Raw genomic sequence first — 12510 nt, forward strand, 5'->3', positions numbered from 1 at the left:
CCAGTTGATGGGCATCTAGGTTGATTTCATGTCTTTGCTATTGTGAATAGTGCTGTGATGAACATACAAGGCATATGTCTCTATGGTAGAACAATTTATATTCTTTTGAGTGTATACTTAGTAATGAGATTGCTGGGTCAAATCATAGTTCTGTTTTAAGTTCTTTAAGAAATGTCCGAACTGCTTTCTACAATGGCTGAACTAATTTACATTCCCACCGGAAGTGTACAAATGTTCCCTTTTCTCTGCTAACTTGCCAGCATCTGTTGTTTTTTGATTTTTTGGTAATAGCCATTCTGACAGGTGTGAGATGGTATCTCATTGTGGTTTTGATTTGCATTTCTCTAATGATTGGTGATGTTGAGCATTTTTTTCAAATACATGTTGGTCACTGTATGTCTTTTTCTGAGAAGTGTCTGTTTATGTGTTTTGCCCATTTTTTAGTGATTTTTTTTTTTTGCTTGTTAATTTGTTTAAGTTCCTCTGATTATAGATATCAGACTTTTGTTGGATGCATAGTTTGCAAGTATTTTCTCCCATTCTGTAGGTTGTCTGTTTGCTTCGTTGATGGTTCCTTTTGCTGTGCAGAAGTTCTTTAGTTTAATGAGGTCCCGCTTGTCAATTTTTGTTTTTGTTGCAATTGCTTTTGGAGTCTTCATCATAAAATCTTTGCCAAAGCCTATGTCCAGAATGGTATTGCCTAGGTTTTTTCCTAGGGTTTTTCTAGTTTTACGTTTTATATTTAAGACTTTAATCTGTCTTGAGTTGATTTTTGTATATGGCAAAAGGAATGGGTCCAGTTCTAATCTTCTGCATATGGCTAGCCAGTTATCCCAGCACCATTTACTGAATAAAGAGTCCTTTCCCCATTGCTTATTATCGTCAACTTTGTTGAAGATCAGGTGGTTGTAGGTGTGTGGCTTCATTTCTGTGTTGTCCCTTCTTAGAATGAGTAGTTCATTTGTAAACTGCTGATTTCCCTGGGGCATTGTCTCCATAAACTTTTAGTAAAGTATTATTGCTTTCACCCTTCTTCTACCCAAGCTTCATCATGTATTTGATGGTTTTTTCTTGCTTCAGTTTTAGCAGAATTCATGTTGCTTTGATAGGGACCCTTTTCATACTGATGTCATATCTTTCTTAGTGTCTCAAACTAGATCCTATTCAGAAATGTTATAAAAATTTGAAATCCATGCATAGTTTTTTCATAGTGTGCATTTTTTATCAACTCTTTAAAGACACCAAGTGTGTGAGAGAGTGTGTGTGTGTGTGTGTGTTTGTAGAGAGAGAGAGAGTGAGAGAAAGAGAGGAGGGGAAGACTGGAACTATTATTATGAGGAATTAGCTCAGGCAATTATGGAGCCTGAGGAAATCTGGTAGTGTAATTCGGTCTGAGTCTGAGGACCTGAGAACCAGGGGAGCCAATGGTGTAACTTCCAGTCCCAGGGAAGAAGATAAGATGGGATGTCCCAACTCAAGCAATGAGTCAGAAAACAGGGGCCAATTTCTCCTTTCTCTGCCTCTGTTCTATTCAGGTCCTGAATGAATTGGATCATGCTCACTCACATTGGGCAATCTCCTTGAATGAGCTTACCAATTCAAATGCTAATGTCATCTGGAAATACCCTTACAGACACACCCAGATATAATGTTTAATCTGGGCACCCTGTGGCCCAGTGAAGTTGACACATGAAATTTGTTATTACATGGAAAGATTATGGTTTATTTGTTAATGGGAAATCTTAAGGTAGTTAAAGTAAATGAACTAGATCAGAAAGAATTGCTAAACCTCAAAAACAAAATGTAGAAAGAAATAAGGAAATGGAAGTTGTTGATGCCTTTTTTTTTTCTTTTTTTCCCATGGAATCTTGCTCTGTCACCAGGCTGGAGCACAGTGGCGTGATCTCGGATCACTGCAATCTCCAACTCCCTGGTTCAAGCGATTCTCCTGCCTCAGTCTCCTGAGTAGCTGGAATTACAGGCATGTGCCACCACACCCAGCTAATTTTTGTATTTTTAGTAGAGACGGGGTTTCACCATGTTGGCCAGGATGGTCTCGATCTCCTGACCTCGTGATCCGCCTGGCTCAGCCTCCCAAAGTGCTGGGATTACAGGCATGAGCCACCACGCCCAGCCCTGTTGATGCCTTTTGACACTCTCAATGGTGCCCCTTTTCTTGTGGTCATGTAATCTCAGTGAAAACAAGATGAAGTTGATTTTTTTAAGGAGAATCTTGAAAAGATTTTGGATTAAAGATGTTTATTAGAGTATTGGTTTCTTTTTCCCATTCTGTTAGTAAGCTGCCAATGCTCATAAATTCTGTATGCAGAATTCCCAAGAAGATGTGGGACTGAACTACATACTGGATATTTTTTTATTTAAAAAGAAAAATTACCACCTTGCTGATGTGAACTAGGAAGTTAGGCTGCATCTCGGACTGGCCTTCGCTGGAGAGGTGCTTTGCTGTCTCGGAGTCTCAGTCACTGTGTTCCCTCCCCGCCTGTCTCCATGGCTGTTTGCAGCCCTCCCAGGTAATTTGGGGTCTAGGCTGGACTTCCTTTGTGGTTTGCTTTTCTGCTTCTCACTCTTGTTTTTTTTTTTTTTTTTTTTTTTTTTTTTTTTTTTTTTTTTGAGACGGAGTCTCGCTCTGCCACCCAGGCTGGAGTGCAGTGGCCGGATCTCAGCTCACTGCAAGCTCCGCCTCCTGGGTTTACGCCATTCTCCTGCCTCAGCCTCCCCAGTAGCTGGGACTACAGGCGCCCACCACCTCACCCGGCTAGTTTTTTGTATTTTTTAGTAGAGACAGGGTTTCACCGTGTCAGCCAGGATGGTCTCGATCTCCTGACCTCGTGATCCGCCCGTCTCGGCCTCCCAAAGTGCTGGGATTACAGGCTTGAGCCACCACGCCCGGCCTCTTGTTGTATTAAGAAGGATTCCATAAAGGGAGAGTGGCAACCCTGCTGCTGCTGTGCCTGACCAGAGTTCTTGAGGGGCCCTGACCCTAACCCTCCAGCTCAGCCCTGTGCACCTGACCCTGTAAATGAGTGGGGTTTGCTGACTATAATCCCTGACACCAGTAAAACCAAAAGGAGTCTTGGGGGCTCAGTATGAGAGCCAGGGTTACACACACTGCCAAGTAAGGACAAACTGCTAGGCTGTATCCCATAATTTCAGGATGAGAAACGTTAACAATAAAATTTTGTAGTACACATACAGAAAAAAAAAAAAAAAGAAAAATTAAATGTAAACTCTTTATTAAAAGACACATTTTCTAATATTATTTCTAAACTTTTAAGTTATTAATATAGCAATACACACAAATATTCCAAACATCAAGAATTATCAAAGGGTATGTAGAAGAAGTTTGTCCTACCAGTGTCTCCTATCTACTCAGTTTTCACTCCTCCCAACAAACACTGTTATTATTTTCATCTTGAAATAGATGTTTAAATCAACTAAAGAGATGTGTAATAGCTATGTTACCATGATAACTTCTTTATTAGGAAATTTATGTAAACATATTTAAGGAGAAGCTGGGACATATAAAACAATATGCCATTTGAAGACAGGTAAGACCCATTTACTACCACTGATGAACCTATCATCTAGTAAGAAAAATCAGCAAATGCACCCATAATAAAAGCCTCAGTACAGTCAGTTTTAGGTCCATCCCTTTGTCAGAATCCATGAGAGGTCACAAATTCTGATTTTTGTTCTGAGAGCCTGATTATTATAGCCATAATCATAAGGGCTGTACAAAATTACACCTGATTTGTTAAGGAGAGGAAACATTTGCAATGGCCTTAAATGATGGATATAATGCTGACATTGAAGGGAAAGGCATTACAAATGGATGGGACCACATTAACAAGCACGTAAAGCGAGGACAGGATGGGCACACTTAAAGAATTACAGGTAACCTGTTTTCATTGAATGGTAGTATATAGCCAAAATTTTCTTTATATTTTGGGAAATAATGAGAGACAAGCCAGGAAAATTTAATTTGAGAACATACTTTGGGAAAACCCTACATCCTGGGATAATCCAGCATGTATAGGGAAGCGATTAAAAGCTTTTGCACAGGTGTATGTGACAGGATCAGGGCTGGGTTCCAGAAAACAAATTTAGTGACAATATAAACTTGAATTGGAGAATGTAAAACCTGGACACAAAAAAAGATGAGTTGGGATGGGATAAGCATACCTTCAGTTTTCCTAGGTTGGTTATAATGTATACCTATTCTCCTTACATAATTATTAATAGCACATTATTTTCATCTCAGAAGTGTCCTGGTTTGGATGATTAATTAATATGCTCCCTCTAGGAGACTTTTACAACATTACAGGCATGTGAAGATGAGAACTGGAACTGGGCATTTTCAAGACAGGAGTAACCTATATTATGTTTGGTAATAAGATGTGAGAGCAACAGAAAGAGTCTTGTTAAAGAACCATTTTAGGATTTTGAGCCCATTAAGTGAAGGGGAGATTGGTGGTACCAAGAAACAAAATAAGAAAGTTAGGAAAAGCAGTAAACTTAGAGTAGTGTAAAAAACATTATTATTGGTGGCCTATCTCTTACTTCCATCTCTTTCTTATGGAAAGAGACCCACATTTGTTCAGTTATTCACCTTTTGTTGCATAACTCCATTCTCAGGGAAAAGGAATTAATATTAGTCTAAACTCATAATGATAACTCTTTAATCATTGCCAGTGATTGGCTTGGAAAGGGTCATGTGACCTCATTCTGGCTAGTGAGATATGAGGGGACACCTACACCTACTGGGAAGGAAGACGTCTGATAAAGATTTATTAGTTCTTATAAATAAGCATAAGGCAGACAGAGAGCCTTGTTCCTGCCTTCGGACAGTGGTAGGAGAAAAAATGGGAAGCCTGAAGTTGCCCCGTAATGATCTTGGGACCGTGATGGCATGCATACAGAGTAGCGGGAGAAAGGCAGAGTGATGAGATAAAGGAATGCCAAGGATACTGGGGATGGAATTAATCACTTCTGGAGTCTCCCTACTTCAATTTGTTTTGTGAAGTGAAAAATCCCCTTACTGTTTAGAATATTTTGAATTGTGTCTTCTGTTGCTTGTATGCCCCAAATCCTTCGAAGTGATATGGAGGTAAGTACAGGGATAGGGTAGGGAGGGAGGAAATCACGAGTTTGACTTCTGATTAATATCTCAAGCTGGAGTAAGCATTTCATCTGAACTTCCACAGCCTTTCATCCATACTCATCTGCTCTCTTTTCCGTTTCTAACCAATACTATAGCTATCACAGTAGATGTCTTGCTTTTCTCATGAGATTGTATTAATCAATCTTTCTAGATTAAATTCAGTTTCACATTCATGTTGTATCTTTGTACCACAAAGGGCAATGCTCATATAATGGAAGTCCTGAATAAATATTTCTTCAATTAGTGAATATATTGAACAAAACTAAGTACCAGAAATCCTGAATAAGTATTTCTTCAATTAATGAATACATTGAACAGAACTAAGTAAGGCACTTAGTCCCAAATGTCAAAAATACATGTATTATTTAGCCAATATTAGTGAGGTATACAGACAATTAGAGATGTTTGAGAAAAGGTTATAAGTGTATCTGCCATTTTGTATACTGAGCTCTCTGGGTAATTCTGACATTGAAATTAATGTTTTTTCCAGGGTAATTGATCAAAATGTGTAAAAGTGTTTTAGATAACTAGACATGCTTTTCTGGAAAAGTACAAGAAGCATGAGACTTAATTTCAATAGAATAGGCACACTGGGCTTTAAAATCTGTTTTATTATGATGATGAGGATAAATAACATATGTGTACGTGAAATCGCTTTGAGCTCTTTGGAAGCTGCTATATGAATCAAATATAATGTAAACACTGATGATACATATTTGCAGTTGCCAGATTTTTATCAGTGTTAAATTGATGCCCATGTCAAAAAAAAAAAAAAAAAAAGCCGATGTTTCTTATTTCAGGAAGTGAAGAAAAAATAATGATACATAGAACTGCAAATGATGGTCATTGCTTTGCATGATTGTTATTGCTTTGGAACTTTAAGACTTCACATCATTTTGACCCTGGAGATAATTTCATGCTTTCTAACACTTGAAGCTACTTACACTAACACTTGAAGCTGGAGAACTTTGGGTTTGTCAGATTATAAATATAAAGAATGGCAAGGTTCCAAAAAAACCAATCTATTAGTAATATCCTGAAATAGAGGCTGATTTTTATAGGATATAAAATTGTTTTGTGAAGGATATAGAGGGATAGAGGTGGACTTGAGATGGCCAGGACCAAATGAGAAAAGAACTATAGATAAAGTGACTAATTAATTATCTAAATATAAGATGTGTTTTACTTTTAAAGGAATCAATAAAAATAATTAAAAGTATATCATTTTTATAGCATTTATTTATTGGAGAAGAAATTGGTTTATTATATAGGTAGATCTGTAAAACATATACTTAAAATATTTTCAAATAAATATGTTTATAAAATATATTTAATAAATACATATTAAATATAACCAATACATATTAATATTTAACCAAAATACATTTATTAAATATATTGCATACACATAATACATTTATAACATATAATCAAAAATAAATTATTTTATTTATTTGTTATGGTATTTATAATTGTTATTATAAATTCATACATTCATAAATCAAATAAAATATTACTATTACACTAGTATACATTAAATAAACCTTTTAAAGAACTTCTTTATATCAATTACCTGAACATTAAAAATTTAAAAAGCAGGTAACAATACTTGTGTGCTTATATAATTTCTCTAATTCTCTTTATTAATAGTATTTTGTTTAAATATTTAGTCTTTTTTCCATAAAAATGCCTGAAATTGTCTTCAAGTTTCAAATTATGGTTAATTGCATTTTCAGTTGGTTCCTTTACTATAGACCATAATCTTTTTAATAGGGAAAATGTTATCTTCTGGTGCTGTTGTAATGTAAATTCAGATAAAATTCTGTCAAATGGAGGGCAATGTCAATTCTAATTTTATGTTAAATGTCTACATATTTCCACAAGCATTGTATGTTTGTCTCCATTTAGAGTATCTTTCTTCAACAAATATGTTTATAAGACAAAACTCACAATAAGTTTTTTCATTATTCAAGTGTTTTGCCACATTTATATACTGCAAAATCATAGTTCTTCTTAATTTTATTTCATCCTATTGCAAAATAGACTTTTATATAATAAAAGTTATGCTGCATCAAGATTCTTTGCAAAAGTCAAGGCATTTGAAAGTACAGTTGTATAATTTCAAAATCATATATAGTACATTGAACTCTCTTGGTTTAATTTGTCCTCTTTTGTTCATAGAATATATTTCAGTGTATTCTATTTACACATTTTATTTATTTATTTATTTTGAGACAGAGATCCACTCTGTCATGCAGTCTGGAGTGCAGTGACACCATCTCACCTCACTGCAACCTCTGCCTCATGGGCTCAAGCAATTCTCCTGCTTCAGCCTCCCAAGTAGCTGGGGCTACAGGCACATGCTGCCACACCCAGCTAACTTGTATTTTAGTAGAGACAGGGTTTCACCATGTTGCTCAGGCTGGTCTCGAACTCATGAGCTCAGGCAATCCACCTGTCTTGGCCTCCCAAAGTGCTAGGATTACAGGCATGAACCACTGTGCCAGGACACAAATTTCATTTTTATTAACTATAATTTGCTAACAGGCTCAAAAGCTGAAGTTTTATTCACATAGTCTGTTGATGATGTGATGTCTAACTGATTTTGAACACAATAGAACTATAATTAATAGAGAAGAGTTATTTTCTAAAAGGTGACCAATACCATGGTAGGACATTAGATTGACTTAGAAATTAATTATTTAAAGAGACAAATATTTAAAAATTCAATTTATGATGGGTAGCTAAGGGAGAAATTGCATGCTATGATGCTAAATTATTCTTGACATCAGCATTGACAAAGAAATTCAAGTATATTTCTGATGTATAGATTTCTTAATTTAGTAAAATTACTATTTTTTCATGATATTATATTCACTAAAATTTGTATTTGTATTTTCACTGCAAAAGCAATAAATTTTATCTCCAATGATAAACTTTTAAAATGACTCATCATTCACTATAATGAGATATATTTTATTTTTAATAGAATGAAATGGCAAAATACTTTAATTCCATGAATTAGATGAAAAAACATTTATTAGTGGAATTAACTGATTTTCTATTGAAGTATCTGATAATACTGATATATGGTATTATAAAATTATTTGCACTTCTTTTTCTAGTACCAGAACCAACATATTAACAATTAATGCTTTATTTCTCATATGTGCACAAAAACCTTCAATATTTGAGTGAAAGAGTTATTTGATCTAAATGAAAAGTCATGCTTTATGAAGTCTTATGTAAACTCATCATGTGTAGCTTCATATGTTAAATCATCATCTTTGGGCACTATTAATTTTTTTGGTAGATACTTCAGATATTTATATCATCTAGTGTCTAGATAATTGATAACATCACTGTGGCCCCAATGGTTGGTAGTTAATATTAACAAGTATCTTATGAAAGTAACACATTCATCATAGTCATGAACTTTCAAAAAGGTCATTGTTCTTACATGATTCCTTGCAAAAGAAGAAAGCATATAGAACTGTTCAGCCTCTATTTTCCACACATGTTTCATGCCCACCAATAAATAATACATTTATTATTGCCCATGTTTTCCATTAGCCCTGCAGGATATAGGCCTGGGAGCTTCAGGCATCTCACAGGCCTCAGTGTAGACCAAGGCACAACCAGCTAGTACATCAAGCAACTGATACAGCTAACAGTATCAAGTACTTCTCCCTCCACCACTAGAGAGAAGAAGGAGTTGGGCATCCCCAGCTACTTGCATCCAAGCATATACATTTCATCAGCGAGAGCCAGGCATGCTATCCTTTAAATGAAAGTATAGGCTGGGTGTGGTGGATCATGCCTGTAATCCCAGCACTTTGGGCTGCCAAGGTAGGTGGATCATGAGGTCAGGAGATCGAGACCATCCTGGTGAACACAGTGAAACCCAGTCTCTACTAAAAAATACAAAAAATTGGCCAGGCATGGTGGCAGGCGCCTGTAGTCCCAGCTACTTGACAGGCTGAGGCAGGAGATGGCTTTAACCCAGGGGGCAGAGCTTGCAGTAAGCCGAGATCGCGCCACTGCACTCCAGCTTGGGTGACAGAGCGAGACTCCATCTCAACATCAAAAAAAAAAAAAAAAAAGAAAAGAAAGTATAGTAGATCATTATAATAATGGTCTCCCATGAAGCCTGCCTTTCTGTGTAAATGCCCTTCTGCAGTAATGTTGTCACTCCTCCATCAAGAGATAGAATTTATTGTTCTATTATCTTTAATATCCTGTGACCTTATGTCTTGTTTAGTTAAGCTGCTAAATTTGGGTGGTTTAGTATGCAGCAATAAATAGCTGATACAGAAGGTGTTAATTATGTTTCATCTGGAAGGATCAGCCAAAGATAGATGAGTTATTACTGTTCATCCCTCAGCGTTTTCCATGCATTAAGTGTGAACCCTGACACCACACATGTATTTTACATGCTACTAGATGAGACTGTCAGAAGCTGAAGTACAAAATAGAGGCCTATCAAACTCATCCTGGCTTATTTTAATGCAGCTGTTAATAATGTATCATTAATTTTTTTTAGAAAAAAGCCATCAGTACTAATGCTAAATCCAATGAGTTGCCAACATACCAAGCACAAATCATGACTGTGCCAGGAAAATGAAACATCTGGTCACATTAGCCATAGTCCAAAATAAAGCTGATCATCAGAAATCAGGGTTCTACCAATTCTGTGCAAAATTCACATGGGAAGACCTTGAAAGTGCTCAAAATTCCATTGGTTGAAATCTGGACATACAGAAGATAGATTTCTTTTCACTCTTGTTTGACTATCAGTTAAAATATGACTCTGTGAGATTTCACCTACAATGGTCAGTAAGATTAGATATCAATTCTCTTAATAGTAGATATATTTAAATTCTTTTCTTTGTGGGATTAATAGTTTTTCAAACCTATGGTGATATTCTCTCCCAATGAACCCCTTAGAGCACTGGAACATCTGTGAGCCAAAAGTCCTCCTACACCCTTACTAAGAATTATTGAAGGCATTTCCATCCACTCCTTACCACATTTCTGAAATCTTACTTTTCTTATACATTCTTTCTTTGTTGTACAGTATTGGACCAGGATGGAAAGTTAAAAATCCAAATTGATTTTTGAAGGATGAAAGGGAAAGAGTAATATTCTAAGGATGTGTATAATTTCATTTTCTCCCAGTATGTGATTTTGTATTTGTGCAGTGGCTTGATGTTATTTTTTAAAAAGTGGCAGACATTCTTGGCAGAAATTGCTTCTGTCTAGAATCAGGTGTTAAGAAACCAATTTTCTACATTATGCTGGCTAAGTACATGAACACATAGTGGCACACACACAAACACACATTCTTCATATGAGTATTTAGAGGGTAGCTAGTGGAATCTTTTCACTTGGGGGCGGCCATCAATCTTTGGAAACCTGTTGTAACTGCCTATATGGTATGTGTTTGAAGTGTTTCTGGCAAATGTAAGTCACCAGGAAGGCCAAGTGCAGCACCCTGTATGTAATAGGATTATGCAGAGGCATGCCCACTCTGTCTGTGACTGCTGGAGCAGGGAAAGCAGGCATCCCCAGCTTAACTAATAACCTTCATTCGCCTACTCAAAATGCTCTGTGAAAGGCTTCCTGCTTCTCTTCAAACCACTGCTTTTAAACTTTTACTTTCCTGATTATTTCTATGAATTGAGTAATACAAAAGATTCTTTTTAATAATTAATTTGGTTTGTGTTATTTGTCACATAGGTCTGTTTTGGAAGTTTCTATTTGACATAAGTCTTGATATTTGTAATTTGTACCTTTTCTTTTACTGTTATACATTTAAATTTTCTTTAAATACATACACACAGTGTCACAGTCTCACACATATGGACTCATGACACATACAAAAGGAAAATCCTAACCTTTAAAAGTTACTGATAACACTATTGGAATTCAAAATCCCAAATGTTTCAAAATCTTTACTATGACCAACTTAAATTCTTATATAAATTGTAAAATTTAATTTAAATGGGACGAAGGAAAGAGGAGGATAAAAGATGACAAAAGGGAGAGCCTGGGGATAAAAAACCCATGACTAGATCCAGTAGTTAAACTAGAAAGATATCACAGTTTTGAAAAAAATCCTCGAGAGAGAGAGAGAGAGAGAGAGAGAGAGAGAGAGAGAGAGAGAGATTTTTAAGCCCAGAAGAGGAATTGGTGTGATCAGAGTGATAATAACCCAGAACAGGACAATCACTCCTAGTCCCTGACAGAGCTGAGAGCAGCTGAAACCTTTCTTAGGGGAACGTTAGAAAATTCCTCTTTTCCAGAAGGAAACACATTATTTTATCAACAGATTAGGACTATCACAAGCCACAGCCTATTAAACAGACTGTCTCTTGACTCTCATCCAGTTCTAGTGCCAATTTTCTTTGTATATATGAACAAAGACACAATCCCTTGTGTTTGTTTGTCTTCAGAACATGGAATCTGTGTTGCTTAGTTCACAGCAATAGTCATCCTGAGCATGCACCACAAGACAACACCCTGACAGCCTATGTGTTAGCAGCCTATTTTTGAGTGCTGGACTATTTGAGATATTAAATCAGGTTCCACTATGTTTGTACTCCCTTAGTTGCAATGGTAATAATGATTTCTTGGGGTTTCACATCCATTTGTTTAGGCCACTATCTCATCTATCACCCCTAAACTAGCCTCTGAAATATTATTACTCCATTTTACACAGACATCAGGCTCAAATTGGAAATGCATATATTTATATTGTGTATTCAGCGTCAGTGATTGCCTGTCTACCCATGTCCACTCCTAAGAAAACTGCCCTGTCCACTATCGTGGCTACATTGGTGACCATGTACTGTAGTAGTAGACCCATTCTCTACTCCCATTTAAATCCCCCACCTTGATCACACAACTGCTTGGTTCTGACATAGTTGACTGACCAAGGGACCTCTCCAATGAATATGCCTGCCAGCAACCAGTAAAACTTCTGGAATGAAATGCTTATCTTAGCCAATCAGATCCTTGCTCTTGGGAATCAGGAAACACACAGAGAAAGTCAATCAGAGGAATAGCAGAAGCTAAAAAGTCACGATCAGGGACAGCTTTGTGGCATGTATTCTGTGCAGTCACCCAGGACTCCAAGCTTAGAAAGGTCCCAGCCTTGGTTTAATCCTCCACTGTAGCCATCTTGAAATCCTTAATAATTTTTGAACAGGGACCTTGCATATTCATTTTGAACTAGGCCCCACAAGTTATACAGCAGGTCCCGGTCATGATGTAGAAATTAGAGTAATAATTTTTAACTTTTTGAATGGGCTCTTAGAGAAATACTA

The sequence above is a fragment of the Macaca nemestrina genome, chromosome 5 (genome assembly GCF_043159975.1).
Source record: "Macaca nemestrina isolate mMacNem1 chromosome 5, mMacNem.hap1, whole genome shotgun sequence".
NCBI classification, from domain to species: domain Eukaryota; kingdom Metazoa; phylum Chordata; class Mammalia; order Primates; family Cercopithecidae; genus Macaca; species Macaca nemestrina.